The sequence below is a fragment of the Culex quinquefasciatus genome, chromosome 3, assembly GCF_015732765.1.
Source record: "Culex quinquefasciatus strain JHB chromosome 3, VPISU_Cqui_1.0_pri_paternal, whole genome shotgun sequence".
In the NCBI taxonomy this organism is placed as follows: Eukaryota; Metazoa; Arthropoda; class Insecta; order Diptera; family Culicidae; genus Culex; species Culex quinquefasciatus.
The window spans coordinates 104,226,671-104,244,961 of record NC_051863.1 but is presented as its reverse complement, the minus strand read 5'-3'; the positions used below and the strand labels follow the sequence as shown (position 1 = coordinate 104,244,961).

The following is an 18,291-nucleotide window of genomic DNA, read 5'->3' as shown; positions in this document are numbered from 1 at the left end:
ACCAAGCTGTGGTGGCCGAGGCAGCTAAGTCATTGAATTGGTTTGTCAAAGGTCTCTGGTTCGATTCCCGTTGTCGACACTTTTGGTTTTTGTTTGACGGATGAACTTTTTTGCAAATGAACCTCGAGAGAATAGTTCTATCGCCCATCTCGAGCTGTGTTCTCTGCGTCCGTGAATGGTACCACTATTCTCTCGACTCGAGACCATCATTCTCTCGGACTAGCGCTGCCAGTTTTGGGTGTAGGGTGGGCCACACAAGGTCCATGCACTATTTTTGCATATATAGTTGCATATAGTTGAGTCTTTTAATTACGAAAATTATGGTACCCAAATATTTATAGGTCATCGCTAAAATTTTAAAGTTATAGTGAAAAAAGTTGATTTTTTGTGAATTAAATATACTTTATTGAATCTTTCTTATAATAATTACATTTGGTTTACATTATAAGTGGTCAGCTGTGGCTCTTCAGCTTTAGTTTGCTTTTCGTGATTTAAACACTGTTCATTTTCATAACTTTAAAAGTATATGATTTATCATTTTTGTAACACTAGGTACAATGAGGAAAAAAATGTTAAGAAAACATAACCTAACCTAAAACTAACTTAATCTTACCATAAACTAAACCAATCCTTGAATCAAGGGGTATTCAGATATAGCACATTTTCCCTGAATTTCAAACATTTTTCTTGAATCTTCTGATCCAACATTTTTACTTCTGCTAATTCATGAATATTTCACAGTTTTCCGTGAATTTCAAACATTTTTCTTGAATCTTCTGATCCAACATTTTTACTTCTGCTAATTCATGAACCTCACTTGATCTTGTCCAGCCAGGAACATTCAAAACCATTTTGAGTACCTTGTTTTGGACACGCTGCACAGTGGATTCTCTCCGAACAAAGGTGTGACAAAATTAAAAAAATTCAGATATTCTACCAAATATGTCATATTGGGGTGATTTTAGGCAGTTGAATTAAAAAATACATTTGTTTTTCATGAAATAAAATCTAAGTTCATTTCATCATAAATTATTTTTTAAATGTTTTTATAATTGCTGAAATTGTATTTTTATTATATCAATAGTAGCTTGGAATTTTGATTTTGTGTGTGTGTAAATCTTAACAAATAAAATGTTAGGGTGGTACCATATCACAATGATCCATAACCGAAATTTCGTAGATACCACACTTTTGAATAACAGCTTTGTTATTTTCCGAAATGTTGATCAGGGTCAGTACAGTAGTAACATTAGGGTGGTCCAGTCAATAGGGTGTTCCAAAATTTGTGTATTTGAGGAAAAGTGTTATTTGGCTTCTATGAGATTATCATAACATTTTAACTGTGCTTATTTTAGTAGTATCTGTAGTTTAGGTAGAAAAAGATCAGAAGAAATTTCTAGAGTTTTTTAAAGGTGAAACAATATAAATTAAAGGACCTTTAAAAAAAACTCTAGATTTGTGTTCAGCCCAACGAAAATTTGATTTCAAGTTTTTATCTCCTTCTTTTTCGAATATTCTCCAAATACTAGGGTGCAAAACAAAGATCGTCACCTACAAAATTAATAAATCATTAACTTTTTGCAGTAGAGTTATTAATTAAAGTAATTTGTGATACATTTTAATTTGTAAAGTTGAGAATAAAGTTTTCAATTTTATTTTTTTTATTTTCCATCTTTCCTCCTCTTTTCATCCACGACTAGAGCCAAGGTCTGCTCTGCTTTTTTTGTACTAAGCTACACATAAAAATAGGTAAGGTAAAAACTGCTTTTAGGAAGACTTTTTGGAAGACCTCTTTGGGACAGTTGAAAAAAAGTCTTGCATGGTTAGGATTCCCACAAGAAAATCTATCGTACCAAAAAAAAGTATGTACCGTCATCAGGGGTGACATTAGGTCTGGGGGTGAGATTGGGTCATACAAATTTTAGCAATTTTGTATGACTGTATCTCACCCACCAGAACCAATGTCACCCCTGATGACGGTATTCATTAAAATGTTTGCAATTGCTCATTAAGTAATATGTTTATCACTGCCCGCATCACTTTGTTCCAATAGTTTTCCACGCAGATACACATCATAGCTTGTGTGCTATCTTGTGACACGTCCTATCTTTTTCAGCAGGCAGGTCACAAGATAGCACACAATCACATGTGAAATTTAACTATAGAAAGTATTTTCGCCGTTAAAGTTTTCAGTCATTCCAACAGGAATATTTAACCAAGTCATAAAAAAGACGAGGGAGCGGGCGGGGCGGAATCTTGGTACACTAAGAAATTCTAAATCCAGTATTATTTTAGTACATTTGTTGAATTCTTGAATATGAAGAAAAATCATAAGGCGATTGCCATAGCTGACTATTTGATCCGATTCGTGAATAGAGTAGAGTAGATCCACTTTGACTTTTTTTAGAAACATGCAAATTTTGATCTTTCGAGCAAGTATGAGCAAAATTTGCTATACACAGTCTGAAAGTACATTAAATTTCATGACAGAAACTGCATACGAGACTTTGGTCACACCCGTACAAAATTGTTCCTGAAGAGCTGAAATTCGAAAAAATCTTGAAAATAGTTAATGCTTTCTTTCGTTTGAATAGCTTAAAAGGGGGGAGGGGTCAATCAAAATTCCGAGAACAGTAAAATTAACAACTTTTAATTACCTTTCAAATGCAGCCAAAAGAATCAAATTTGGTTTAAAATTGGCTGAGTTATGCAAGTTTTAAGAAAATATATTTTTCGCGAATTTTGAAGTTTCAGCTACTAGAAATAACAAAAATGTCTGCACTCTCAAAGCCGCTAAAAATTCAAATTCCATCCAATCTTGCTGAAAATTTGGGAAAGTGTTTTTGAAGGTATGAGAAAAAATAGAAAAATACTAAAACTACTGAAATTCAACTTTCATTTTTTGATTTTTGTCACACCTGGATCCACTGTGCGCTGGAGCTTCAATTTATGAGTTCTAGCGCAACACTCCCAAACAGGTACTGCATACTCAATAACGGGGTAAATTATTTGTTTGTAAACTGCTAGCTTATTTTTCAAAGATAGCTTTGATTTTCTGTTAATTAAAGGATACAAACACCTGATGAGAATGCTGCACTTGTTCAATATTTTATCTAGATGTTGCCAAAACAATAGTTTCGAGTCAAGTATGAGACCTAAATAGAGATTCCCTTGTGGACCATCATTCAGTGAGGTACTCCTGGATTTTAGCTCCTGAAAAGTGCTTAAAAAGTGCAAAAATGCCTCAGGGAAAGAAAAAGAGGCGGTCCTCACCAGCAGGATCGGCAGATTCGAAGAAGCTAAAGAATGCCGAAGCGCTACCTGCAAAGCCAGGCAGTATGAGCTCAAAATTGTCTGGAAACCAGTTCGCTACCCTCCCTGTGGACTTGAGCGAGAAGAAAGAATTTGAACGACGGGAAAAGTTGCCACCCATTTTTGTGAAAACATCGTCATCGGATTCGGTGCGAAAGTGGCTGACCGGATTTATCAAATCTGGTGCTTTACGAGCTTCCATTCGCTTGTGTGCTGATGGACTCAAAATTCTGCTACCTACCAGAAAGGATTACAACTACGTTCGGGATTTCCTGAACAACACAAAGATTGAATACTACAGCCATGACGATCCAGGTAAACGCCCCATGAAACAGGTCCTCCGAGGCCTGTACGACATGGATGTGAGTGTGCTGAAAGAGGAGCTCAAAACTCTTAAGTTGAACGTGATCGAAGTTTTCAAGATGACGAGACACAACAAGGACATCAAGTATCGTGATCAACTGTACCTGGTTCATCTCGAGAGAGGATCGACAACGCCGTCTGAGCTGAAAGCAGTTCGGGCAATTTTCAACATCATCGTGACTTGGGAACGTTATCGTCCAGTGCACCGTGACGTAACACAGTGTTCGAACTGCTTGCAGTTTGTACATGGTGGAAGGAACTGTTTCATCAAGAGTCGTTGTGCAACCTGCGGAGGTGAGCACAAAACACAAGCTTGCGAAACAATCAACGAGAACATCGAAGCGAAATGCTTCAATTGCGGCGGCGACCATTCGACCAAGTATCCGAGCTGCCCAAAACGTGCTGAGTTTGTAAAAATTCGGCAGCAAGCGACGACGAGGCACCAACCAAATCGTCGCAAAACACCACCAACTTTCACGGAAGTGGATTTTCCTGCTTTGGCGTCACCTGGAGTGGGATCTGTTCGAGTGGTTCCAAATCTGCAGCCATTGCCGTTGAATCAGCAGCAAAAAGTTGCAGAGAATACAACACCTCCAGGCTTCAGTCAGCAACCGAGGAAAACCAACCAACATCAACGGGTGAAGGCAGTAGTGACCTGTTTTCACCACAAGAACTTTTGAACATTTTCATCGAGATGACAACAACTCTGCGTGGGTGCAAAACTCGCCAGGAACAAGTAAGAACTCTTGGAGCATTCATCTTAAAATACAGTTCGTAGTTTACTCGTTTTAGTGATTTTGAATATTTCAATGGATTTTTTTAGTTTTAGGTTAGGATTAGTTGTTAAAGTGTTTTTTCTTTTTACCCAAATGTATTCAATTCAATGCAATAATGTAAAACAATTTGAAGAAAATAAATAAATGTGATCAGTTAATAATAAAACAAAAAATACAACAAAGATGAAGAGCATTAGGCCATACCACTTATCATGTAAAAGAAATGTAATTATTATAAGAATGTTCAATAAAGACATATTTAATTTCAAAAAAAAGACCTAAATAGACAACTTCCTTTGACCAGGGTATCGAAACATCATTCATTTTTATCAAAACATCATCCTTTGGGACAAATCTGGCCGATTTGGAAAGTGGAAAAATGATAGTTTGAGTTTTGGCTGCATTTATGCGAATTTTCCAGTCGCCAAAGTATTCGGAAAGAACGTCAAGACCCTTCTGAAGACGGCCAACTAAATATCTGGTTATTTTACCCTTATAAATAACGGCAGTGTCATCAGCAAAAAGTGACAACACACCATTACCAGGAAGAGTAGGCAAATCAGATGTAAAAATATTGTACAGAAGTGGGCCAAGAATACTTCCTTGGGGAACCCCAGCATCAATGTTGAATAATCCAGAAGCAATCCCATTCAGAAAAACCCTGAACGATCTCTCTGAAAGATAGTGCTGGATAATTTTGATAAGATACATTGGAAAACCGTATAAATACAGTTTATGTATCAAACCATCATGCCAAACATTGTCAAAAGCCTTCTCAACATCCAACAAAGCCATAGCAGTTGATTTAGACTCAAGCTTGTTCTGCTTGATGATTTTAGTTACTCTCGTAAGCTGATGAGCAGTATTATGTCCCTTTCGGAAGCCAAACTGTTCATTCAAAATTATATTATTATCGTTGGTAAAATCCAAAAGCCTTGAATAGATGACCTTCTCAAAATTAGGACAGACTACTCAAAAGACTAATGGCTTCAAAATTGGTATGACTTTGCCCAGTTTCCAATTGGTGGGGAAGTAACCAAGTGGCAAACATTTATTGAAAATATTGGCTAGATGTTGAAAGAACTGATCACTCTGTTTTTTCAACACTAAATTAAAAATGTTATCAAAGCCTGAAGCTTTCATATTTTTAATTTGTTTAACTGCAACTTTGACTTCCTCACCAGAAACTTGGGAATCTGCAGGAAATTCAAAGGTAGAGTCATTGATTGTTGAAATACTATTGGCAACTGATGTTTCTTTACGGCTGGTCATGGAAGCGCCAAGATTATGTGAACTAACAAAATGAAGCCCAAGTGCATTTGCCTTTTCCTCGGATGTAATCAAAGGAGAATCCTCAACAATAAGAGGAGGAATAGGCTTTGGTTTGTTTTTAAGAACTTTTGAAAGTTTCCAAAATGGTTTTGAATAATTCCCAAGCTGGCTTACATGTTTTGAAAATTCTTGATTTCTGATATTGTCAAGTCGGTCTTGTATGATTTTGTTCAAATTGTTCACTGAAATCTTTTTGTCATAGTCCCCAGTCCGTTGATATTGTCTCCTATAAACATTCCTAAGTCTAATCAAGTGTTTAGTATCTACGTCAATATCAGTTACCTTAAAATTAACAGGAACCTCCCGAACGTTGGCAGCCTCTGCTTGGTTGATAGCCTGCTGGATCACCTCCAGCGAACGATCAATATCGGCAGAAGTTTCCGGGTGTTGATCATAGTCGATGTTGCTGTCGACCACTTGCTGAAACTGCTGCCAGTCAACGTTGTGGTAATCTTTCCGGGTTGGTTGCCGCTGCGGAGTAACGGAAGCTCCAACCTCCACAACCACCGGATAGTGATCAGAACTCAACTCTTCAAACACCTCAGGATGAGCCACGTTCTCAGCCATATTGGTAATGAAGAAGTCGATGATTGAGTGATTCCCAGACCGAGCCACCCTCGTTGGACGATCTGGACTCACAACGTTGTAGTATCCGTTTTGCAGATCGTTGTGCAGAATCACTCCGTTCCGATTCCTCCTGCTGTTGCCCCAAACTTCATGCTTCGCGTTGAGGTCACCAGCGATGATGTACTTTGCGCTCCGCCGTGTCAGCTTCTGTTCAGTTTTGCTGCTGAACCATCTCTGGAATTCACCTGACGTGGGCAGTATGCAGCAATGAAGAGTACTGGGCCAACAGAAGTGGGAATTTCCACCCCAACGGCCTCGATGATGTCCAGCTTGAAGTGTGGCAGCCGGCGTGGCTTGAGATCACGATGAACAGCGACAAGCACACCTCCTCCTCCAGAGGTGGTCCTATCGAGCTGCGTCGCGATCTTGTAGTTTTGCAGATAAACTTTTTCACCGGGCTTCAGATGAGTTTCCGTGATGGCAGCTACGTCGATCTCCTTCTCGCGAAGAAAATCCACCAGCTCTAAATTCTTCCTCCTAATGGAGCAAGCGTTCCAATTCAGCAGCTTGAGGGACCTACGATCCATACTGGATGACGAACGAGGTCAGCACTTCAATCTGCTGGGTCTTGGTTTTGCATCCACGCAGTGCAGCGGACATCTGTTTGAAAATATTGAGGAGTTCGGTTGAGGTGTAAAGATCATTACCATTTTCCTCAACTGCTGGTTCTTGGATTGGTCTTGGCTCCTGGCTGAAGCCCGGTGGTGGCGGTCTCGGCTCCTGGCTGGAACCCGGCCGTGGATGATTCATCTCAGCTCTCTTCCTGGGATCCAACGGCAACGGTGCCAAGTTCGGGACCTGGCGTCGCGGTTGAAGAGGTGGAAAATTTTGCTCCACCAGGGCTGGAGGAGTTCTACGACGCTGAGGCTGATTCTTCGTCGATGCTTGCTGCCGAATTTTCACGAACTCAGCTCTCTTGGGGCACTTTCGGTCGGTTGACGAGTGCTCACCGTTGCAGTTGAGGCACTTCACCAGCGAATCTTGGATGCACTGGGATGTGATGTGCGCATCGGTACCACATTTGGCGCAACGACGCTTCAGGTGGCAGTTCTTACCTCCGTGCCCGAAGCCCAGGCAGTTGAAGCATTGTGTGACGTCACGATGCACTGGTCGGTATCGCTCCCACGACACGATAATGTTGAAAACCGCTCGGATTGCCTTCAGCTCAGGAAGCGTCGTCGATCCCTTAGCCAAATGCAGCAGGTAGAGCTGGTCACGGTACTTGATGTCTTTGTTGCGTCGGCTCATTTTGTGCACGGCCAACACATCCAGTTTCAAAACTTTTAGCTCGGCAGCTAATTCCTCCACTGGCATGTCGTACAGACCTCTGACGACGATTTTGTACGGCTTATCCATGACGACATCATGGGTAAAGTACTCCGCCTCGTTTTCGGTCAAGTAATCCTTGACCAGTTGATAGTGCTGCCTGGATTGCACCAGCACCTTAAATCCGTCCTGACACAGACGAATGTTGCCTTGGACTTTCCCAGACTTGATGAGTTCAACCAGCCCCGCTCGAAAGTCGATCGTTGCTGCTGATTGCCGCACATAACGTCATGATTCGAATTCCCGGATGCTTCGAAACCCGGACACTTCATCTTGTTTTATCAATTATTTGGATATAAGTTCGCATTTTGAATGTCAAAACTGTGTTATTTGATGAATTCTAACATCAACTAAAAGTTTGTTTTAAAGTTTGTTTGAACGCTGTAGTTAGTGCCAAAACAATTAAATACAATAAAATTATAAGTTTACCAAAAATGCGAAACATTTCACTTGAAATATTTCATAGGCGTTCGAAGCACCGGGAAGGCAAAGCAGAAATTTATGGTTTCGATTTCCTTAAATTCTAGCAAATTTTTAATATAAACTATCGATTGTTTTGATGTTAACAGCTTATTTGAGACCTAAAGAATGCCTTTCACTAACATTTCAGTCCAAATTTGTGCGATTCATGAGTAAAATCGAGTGTCCGGAATTCGAAGCAAAAGTGTCCGGATTTCGAATCAGCTTTTATCAGTGTCCGGGATTCGAAGCAGAACAAGACATTTTAATTTTAAAATTCTGAAGAAAAATTGTTAGAAAAGACATATTTTGCATGCATTTTCTTGAAACTGACTGTTTATACTACATCCTGATGATATTTCTACATTTCCAACTTATTACATGATTTTTTGCCAGCTATAACAAAAATGATATGCTACTAAGTGTCCGGATTTCGAATCATGACGTTAAAAAGGAGGCAGTTTCTCCTTTCGCTGTTTCACTTCATTCTCCTTTGCTTCCGCTACCTGGTCCTCGTCAGGCAGTCCAGCGAACTTGTTGTTCTTCAAAAGCTGCTCCTCGTGCGATGAAGAGTTCTCCTCCTCCTCATCCATCGGTACAGTACCGTCGCTCTTTTTCGTCTTTTTGCTGTTCGATGTCACTTCCAAAAGCACCTTCCTTTTGGAAAGCCCCGGTTTTTGGCCATCAGTTGAGGCCTCAACCTTCCTTTTGGAAATTCCCACTTTTTTGCCTGCTTGAGCCGCAGGTAGGGCAATATTGCCGGCGTTTTGCGCCGGGACGCGACGAGTCATGTTGATTCAGACAACTTTCACCAACGAATGCTCGGATAACAAATGAAAAAAAAAGTTGATTTTTTTGCCAATTTCGTCATTCTCCGGCTTTTGCGCGCGGCGCGTCGAAAAACACAGATTTTATTTTCAAAAAATCATGCCTCGGAATCCTGTTAATAAACTCCTCCCATTTTTAGGTATATTAGGGTAGGGTAGTCATCAATGAGACACTTTTGGTTTTCAACTTTCAAAGATTTTTCTAATTTTTTCATCAGCATGTTTTAATGAGCTTTTTAGTTGCATTTTCTTTCTTTTAATGTGTTCTAACATTGACCAAAATATGAGATCGATCCGACATCTACAGCCAGAGTTATTTAACTGTCTCATTGTAGACGCACTTGGCAGGAACAATGAGACAGCTGGGGAACAATGAGACACACTACGAAAATCAAGATTTTTCTAGTAAAACATCATGTTTTTGTATTGCTCCATTGCAGGTAACTTGCCTTGAACATTTTAGAGCAATTTTGCCAACATGAAACTTTAATTAACAAAAGTTATACTAAAAAGTATTTAAATTTTGTAAAATCCGTATATTTATACCAAATAACATTGTATTGTTGATTAAATGAAGTTAAAACTCTATAAATATGCCAAAAATCACTTTTAATTCATGGTTTGAAAGATTTCAATAGATTTTGAAAAGTTTAATGAAGAAAAATCAAAGTGTCTCATTGTTACCCATAAGCTGAAATGAGTGGGGAACAATGAGACAGTCCTGGATACTGGGTATATTCTAAATTTTGGCCAAACCTAATGAAAGGACATTGTAGCCCAACTCAATCCCTATGGAACGTCGAATGAAATTTGAAGAAATATTAGTTTTGAAGTTAATGGCAGTCTATGAGCGAAAATGTAATTTTTAGTCATAATTTACTTTTACACCCCAGAATCAAACATGTATGAATAACTTTGCAAGGGAGCGTCCATAACCAAAGCCACTATTATAGCAGACGTGTATCTAGTAGACACACCTTTCCCCCAAATATGAGCGTGATTGGTTGAAACTACGACTTGTGAGAGCCATTTTATCATTGTTCCCCGTGTCTCATTGATGACTACTCTACCCTACGTAAAAATGTCCGGGAATCCGATAAAAATATTTCCAGACATAGGCTCTTTTGTCCAGACACCATCAAAACGGCATTTTAAAGTTTCATACGCCCTTTTCATATGTTAGGCTAGATTTTTGAAACTTCTTACTATTTTTCTTTAAAATACCAACTTGCATTTGCGTATAAGACAATTGAAATCGGTTAAAATGGCGAGGAGTTATGATTTTTCGAAAAAAGCGGTTTTTGCGAAAATCGACGAAAATTGCAATTTTCAGACCACCCTAAGGGCATCTCCAGCGCTGGGTGCAAATCAAATTTGCACCCGGCTCAAGAATACCGAGATCAAATTTGCCACCTTGAAAAAACTCCGTCATCCCCACCGCTAGGGTAGCAAATTTGCCACCGAAACAAGCCCACCGCGGGGAGCAAATATGGGTTTTAATCATTTTTTGCTCTCGTTTACCTTTAAAATCAATAATTATGTGTTGATTCATGCCTAGAAATGCTAAAAGTTTATTAAACTTTTGAATCCTATTGAAAATTTCAAAGAATTTCATTTTTCGAAAATGTCGAAAGCTAAACAATTTGCTACCCGATTTGATTCCCACCAAATTTGCTCTCGAGTTTGCCCCCGAGTCTCCCACCGCGTGTAGCAAAGCAGGTATCAAATTTGATCTCAAGTTCATCTATAGAAGAAAATATGGTCGGTACCTGTCGGGTACTCATTTTCTGATACCCGACAAGTACCGGCAAGCCGGGGGCAAAGTTTTTAATGCGTGTTTCGGAGATTTTTGTATGTCTCTTCTTGTGTATAAAGTAAAAAAGTAAATCTTTCCCAGTTCCTGAGGGGAACACCCTTGAAGAGTATCGGGCCGGCATTTACAAAGCGGATTCAGTGTCAGTTTCATTCTCAACTTAATGTTAACATGTTAAGGTTAATGACGATACACTACCTTCCCTTTACTAAGCAATCGATTCCAGAAGGAAAAGACCACCAGTTGTGTTGGTCCGAGCCGGGATTTGAACCCCGATCTACCGCTTACGAGGCGGAAGCGTTACCACTGGGCTACGTGGCTCGGTGTATGATTCAAAAAATTAAAAAATCTGAAATTAAAAAAAATTAAAAAAAAATGAAAATTCAAAAAGTAAAAAAAAATTAAAATTCAAAATTACAAAAATGTGTTTAAATAGCTTATTTTTTTCAATTTTTGAAAAAAAATTTAAAATGCAAAAATTCAAAAATTTTAAAATTTAAAATTTCAAAAATTCAAAAATTTAAAATTAAAAAAAAAAACGATTAAATAGCTTAATTGTTGTTGTATTTTTTTTTAATTTAAACAGCTATTTTTTTTTTGATTTTTTCAATCGAGAAATTAAAAAGAGAGATGTGAGCCGGTAACATGGAGTTAAACTTTCGCAACTGTCATGGTAAACTTCACAGAAGCTTGACAGAAAGTTTAATACCATGTTGCACTTTTAATTTCTCGATTTCTGTTTGTTTTTTTTTCAATTTTTTTTCAATCTTTTTATTTTTTTTCATTTTTCCTATTTTTTTATAATTTTTCTATTGTTTTGAATTTCTTCAAATTTGTTATTTTTTTTATTTGAATTTTTTATTTTTTTCTTAAATATAAAAAAAATGTTTTTTTTTTAATTTTTACTTTTTTTTGTTTTTAATTTTTTGTATTTTTTTAATTTTTTTTAAATCTTTTCTATTTTTTAAATTTTATTTAATTTTTTTTTCATTTTTATTTTTTTTAAATTTTTTTGATTTTTTTTTAAATTTTTATTTTTTCTAAATTTTTTGAATGCGTGTTTCGGAGATTTTTGTATGTCTGCTCTTGTGTATGATTCAAAAATTCAAAACTTTAAAAATTCAAAAAATTGAAAATTCAAAAATTAAAAATTCAAAAATTTAAAAATTCAAAAATTTAAAAATTCAAAAATTAAAAATTTAAAAATAAAAAAAAATTAAATTCAAACAGTCAAAAATTCGAATATTTTAAAATTCAAAAATACAAAAAATCCAAAAATACAAAAATTCAAAAATTTAAAAATATGTTTAAATAGCTTTTTTTTCAAAAATTGAAAAAAAAATTAAAATGCAAAAAATCGAAAATTTCAAAATGCAAAAATTTAAAAATAAAAAAAAATCAAAAATGCGATTGTTGTTGTTTTTTTTATTCAAAAAGCTTTTTTTTATTTTTTCAAGTTCTGTGAATTTATTTTTTGATTTTTTTCAATCTTTTTATTTTTCCAATTATTTGAATGTTTTTCTATTTTTTTGTATTTTTGTTTTTTTTTTGAACTTCCTTAAAATTGTTTTTTTTTTTTAATTTTGATTTTTTTTTATTTTTTTCTTGAAAATAAAAAAAAATATGTTTTTTAAATTTTAATTTTTTTTTATTTATTAATTTTTTTTAATAATTTTTAAAATCTTTTTATTTTTTTAATTTTATTTGAAATTTTTTGTCATTTTATATTTTTAATTTTTTAATTTTTTTTAACTTTTTCTAATTGTTTTTAATTTTTTTAATTTTTTATATTTTAAAAAAAAAAATTTAAAGTTTTTTTAATTTTTTTAATTGTTATAACTTTTTTACTGTTTGTTAAATTTTGTAACTTTTTTTTTTTTTATACATCAAAATATTAATTTTTTTCCGTGCATGATTCAGTTTTCCGTGCATCATTCCATTTGCCGCAGTAGCAAACCAGCAGAATAGCGGGTAGCAAAGTGAAATCCCGAAGAACTGATAGCAAATTTGCTACCGCGACAGGTACCGCGGTAGGGTTGACAAAAAAATCAAATCATCCACATTAACGACCCCGGGTCTTTAGTGGTCTCTATTGCAAGTTTCTGCTCGAACCTAGGAGTCCGAAGGCTTGAAAGGAGAGCACCCAAACCTCTTTTACTCCAAGGAACCTTCCACCCCAGTGTTTGAACTGACGACCTTTGGATTGCAAGTCCAACCGCCGCCAGCGATTCCACCGGAGTAGGCTTGGTTTGGTGTGTTGTTTGTACTTATGGCATGAAGACGACTCCTACACCTGTAATGACTTAACGGCCTAACAACCAAGGCCGGGACCGACATATTACTTCCTCATTCGATGGAAGGTAGGGTTGACGTCGGGTGCAAATTTGATTTGCTTCGATGTTTGCTACCCGCGCTGGAGATGCACTAACACGGCGTAGAAACAAAAAAAAAAAATACGGGTCTAATTATTTCGGCCAGGGAACCCCTAGACAAATGTTGAGCCCAATCCGAGCACTTTTGTTTTTTTCCATGCTGTTTTCGTGGGGATTTGCTGTATAAATATCAAAATTTTCGTAATTGAAAGACGCAACTTTTGGTACCATAACATGTACAGATCATCGCTGAAATTTTAAAGTTATCGCAGTTTTAGTGGAAAAAGTTGATTTTTTGCCGATTTCATCATTTTCACGTTTTGCGCGTGGCGCGTCGAAAAACTCTGTTTTTATTATCAAAAAATCATATCTCCGAAACATACGGTTCGACATCGCCAATTTTTTGATAATTTATGTGAAATTTTCCGAGGAATCCGATAAAAATATTTTCATACATAGGCTCTTTGGTCCAGACACGGTCAAAACGCCATTTTAAGTTTTCATGTGACTTTTTGAAATGGTATGCTAGATTTTCGAAACTTCTTACTATTTTTGCCAAATAGCCAACTAACCACCTTTCTTTTGCGTCTAAGACAGCTAAAATCGGATGAAATGGCGCGGAGATATGATTTTTCGAAAAAAGAGGATTTTGCGAAAAATGACGAAAATTGCCATTTTTCAGACCACCTTAACACGACGTAGGTCACCCTAATGGCCAAACAAAAAAAATACGGGTCTAATTATTTTGGCCAAGGAACCCCAAGAAAAATGTTCAGCCCGATCGGAGAACTTTTTTTCGGTTTAGGCTCTTTTCAAATGGAATTGCTGTATATAAAAATGTTGAGCCCGATCGGCGAACTTTTTTTTCGGTTTAGGCTCTTTTCAAATGGAATTGCTGTATACACAGTTCTCTGTCACAGTTGAGACAAGTTAAATCCAACCCAGGGAAGTACAACGATAGAAACTGCGCTTCTGAGCAACGTCTACTCACGCGGCTGCGCATAGGACGCACTCGACTCTTACCTGCTGGAACGGAATCCACCCCCAATCTACACCCAATGTGGTGTGCGAATTACTACAAATCACATACTCTTGGATTGCCGCGCCTTCAGCCACGAAAGGATCACATGTTGTATTAAAGGGACATTAGAGACAATTTTAGCAAACTTCATCGAGAATGAAAAAAAACGTTTTAAAATTTCTTACTATTACAAGGCTTAAAGAACAGTTTTAGAAACCGAATTAGAATTACAATTAAAAATACGACACGACACGTGTCTTTAATAAAACTAATAATAATAATTTCTCTATCCTGGTCAATATTATTCCACATCAATCCGTACGTATTTAATTTTTGATCTTCATGTTGCGGAAAAATCTCAAACCTAGACACTCCGGCTATCAAAGTCACCTCGTTTTACGGTATTCGTGTGTGACTTGGTTCGACGGACGGAGTGGGCAAAGAAATTCACGAAGTATTTGTGTCGCTGGGAGAAGCGATTGAGCAAGTTGCTGTCAGCTTGAGTTTAGTCACACACAGAAAAAAAATATGTAAACTCAGTTGATGTAAACTTGAGATTCGTAAACGGGTGAATCATACGTAAAATCATGTTTTTACGTATAATTTGTTGCAAATTTACATCAAAATGCATGTAAATCTAAATGTTTAATTACGTGCAAAAGTGTTATAAGGCGTAATATTGAATGTTTGGCCCTTTTGAAATGTTAGTCTTGGTTTAAAAATTAAAATATTTTTTCGAAAAGATCGGAAAATTTCACAAATGTTTCATATTAAAAAATTGAAAATTGGACCATTAGTTACTGAGATATCGACATTAGAAAATGGCGTGTTGTTTTTGTGGGACTTCGGAAACATCAATTTACCTGTTTTTAAACCTTTGCATGGCAATATCTCAGCAACTAAGGGTCGTATCAACAAAGTTTAAAAATGCAAAATATAGAGAATTTTCTCAGCTTTTCAAAAATATTTTTTTCAAAGGTGGACAAACATGTGCACTTATTTAAAAAAATGAAAAACTGCGACTATTTTCAAAAAAGTTACCTAAATATGGATTAAACTTGAAAACGGTGCACTTTATCAAAATTTTACTGAAGTACTTTTTGATTGCAAATTTGATTTTACATCGAAAAATGAAGTTGAAATTTTTGCGACCAATTTTTCGATTTTGCCTTCCTCACCTTACTGAGGAAAGGCTATAAAATCACTCGAAAAATGAACTTCTTAATTCGACCTCGTAGACCTACCTTCACGTATCAGAATCAAATTCTGAGCAAATGTCTGTGCGTGTGTATGTCTGTAAGTCCGTGCACCGAAAAAAATGCACTGAGCGAGTTGTGGCGCTATAACCACGGCAAATAGTGTCCAGGGCATTTGTGGAAATACAGTGTCCCATCCCTAGAGGGTCCCGGAGCACCAAAACTTCTTAGCATGGTGGCTTCCAACGATGAATTGCCTAAACAAACAGAAACGTGAGCGGGGGATCCCCACGTTTCTTCCTCCCCTGTAGATTCAGAATTGCATTGCTGTTTGAACATTCGTGTTCAAATTCAATCCAATTCAACGAATCATCTTTGCGGTTAACTTTACGCAGTTGGCCTGGCCGCTTTAACGTTTGTGATGTTTCAAAGCAATTTATTGCATTGGGGCACTGCCATTGTTAATAATGACAAGAGGATGCTAGGCGTTAATCAACCTAAGGCATTTTCCAGGATGCCCTCGAAAGACTGGCTGCGCTAGGGTTTGATTAGATTAGATTAGATTAGATTAGAAGTCCGTGCACCGAAAAAAATGCACTCGATTATCTCCGGACTGGCTGAACCGATTTGGGCCGTTCTGGTCTCATTCGATCCGTCTTAGGGTCCCACAAGACCTATATTAACTATTATGAAGTTTTGTTAAGTATTTCAAAAGTTATGCTAAAAAACGATTCTGGCTAAAATTTGAAAAATTGTAAAAAGGGTGGTTTTTGTAAGAAAACCCGTCTGATTATACATGATGCCCAAAACATTGAAGATCTGATAACTTTATCAAAAGTTATGAGCACTTTAGTGTCATTTGTACACATTTTAGAGGCCGGATCTCAAATATGTTGATGAAAAAGTTGTCCGGATCTATCATGTGACCCATCGTTGGATAGGCAATCAAAGACCTTTCCAACAAGCCCAAAAGATTGAAGATCTGATAACCCTATCAAAAGTTATGAGCACTTTAGTGTCATTTGTACACATTTTAGAGGCCGGATCTCAAATATGTTGATGAAAAAGTTGTCCGAATCTATCATGCGACCCATCGTTGGATAGGTTATCAAAAGATCTTTCCGGATCTATCCGGAGATTTGGCTCCCGGGAATTTGTTGATTTGAAACTCCCGGGAAAAATGAACAGATTTATTTTTTACTGCCTTAAGGCTTAAAAAACATAAAAGTAATATAACTATTGAAAGTGAACAATTTTCATGAAACAGCCCCGTAGTTGTTGTTCTAATATTACGTCCAATGATTTTTGGGATTCTAGATCCCATACTTCATGTAGATATGTTGTAAGAAGTAAAATTTAGAAAAAATTGTAGGTTTGACATTCTTACTACAGAAACAAATATGTACATAATTGTTAGGAAGGCACCAACCACCATCGGTGGATTAAGTAACGTTTTTTTGAAAAAAATCAGTATTGATTCAAAAAATTCATAACTCGCTTAAAGATTTTTTGCACAACCCTGAAATTTCTGAAAAGTTGGCATTTGATGTCCTCTAAAACATATAAAAAATAAAAAAATAAAAATAGTGTTTTTTTGCAAATCAAATTTTAGTGACAAAAGTTAAATAAAAATCACCAAAAATTTTTACCGTGTATCATTTTTTTCAGTGTAGTCCATATCCATACCTACAACTTTGCCGAAGACACCAAATCGATGAAAAAATTCCTTCAAAAGATACAGATTTTTGAATTTTCATGCATCATTTTTGTATGGCCAGCTGCCAAATTTGTATGGAAAATTATATGGACAAACTAATGATGCAATATGGCTTCTTTGGGCATACTGAAGGCACCAAAAAAGTTTCAGTCGGATTAAAAATTACAAAAATTAAAATTTTAGAAAAAAGACCGATTTCGTAGAGAATTGCTTTTTGGTAACCCCTAATTTAGCCATTGAGAGACGTGGTCAAAGTATGTATGAAATAATGTTAATGTTTGGTAACTTACTTATCTTCGGAATTAAATTGGTAGAAAACGTTTTCGGAATCAAACGTGTTTAAATGGGAAAAAGGCCGTAAGAGCAATGTTTAAAATGTTACTCCAGACATGTGAAAAAAAATAAATTAAAATAAACTCGAGTTCTGAAGAAAACTTATTATGTTATCGAATAATATTCAGGATTAAAACCTAAAAAACAACTTTACTGACAACTAGACACACATATTAAGTTTATTCATGAAACGTTCAATCCTAAAAGAAGAAGTATTAATCAAAGAATGATTCTTGTTTAACAGTTATTTAACGTGAAGACTTTCATCATTGTCATGATTTTTCGTTCAAAGATATAAGTTTTGCGTCGCTTTCAATATTTTGACAAAATTCTTTTAACAAGTTGTTCAGAATAGTGCCTTACACATGCTGATTCCTTTTGGTAACGATTATCCCATTCCATGTAAAGTTATGGAAATCGTCATTAATCAATGATTGCCAACTAGGACGTCAATGACTGTGCCACAAAATTATATAAATTTTGAAGCACATTTGTTTTAGATCAAAAATTCTTTCAGTGGCTACAAGAATGCAACAACCGGCACATGCTGATTCCTTTTGGTGCTGAAATTCGTAAAATTGTTTAATACAGAATATTTTATAGTGATGATCAATTTTCTTCAAAAATGATCAACGGCTTCACCTTAAATACTTTAAATCAAATTAGATTTACATTTTTATAAAAAGGGTTTCACAAATCAAATACATTGGGTTATATGTTATGTATGTAAGTTATGTATCCAAACTTACTGTCAAATACTGTATCATCAGCATTTTGCTGTCCTTTCATGACCCTGGTCAAGATGCAGGTTGTGAGC

At 36.3% G+C, this 18,291-nt stretch overlaps 1 protein-coding gene across 11 annotated transcripts in view; it reads left to right on the top strand.

The window, feature by feature from the left end:
- LOC6030950 (lachesin) overlaps positions 1 to 18,291 on the top strand; it is a 138,199-nt gene that overhangs the window by 17,726 nt on the left and 102,182 nt on the right. The gene's annotated exons all lie outside the window — the stretch shown is intronic.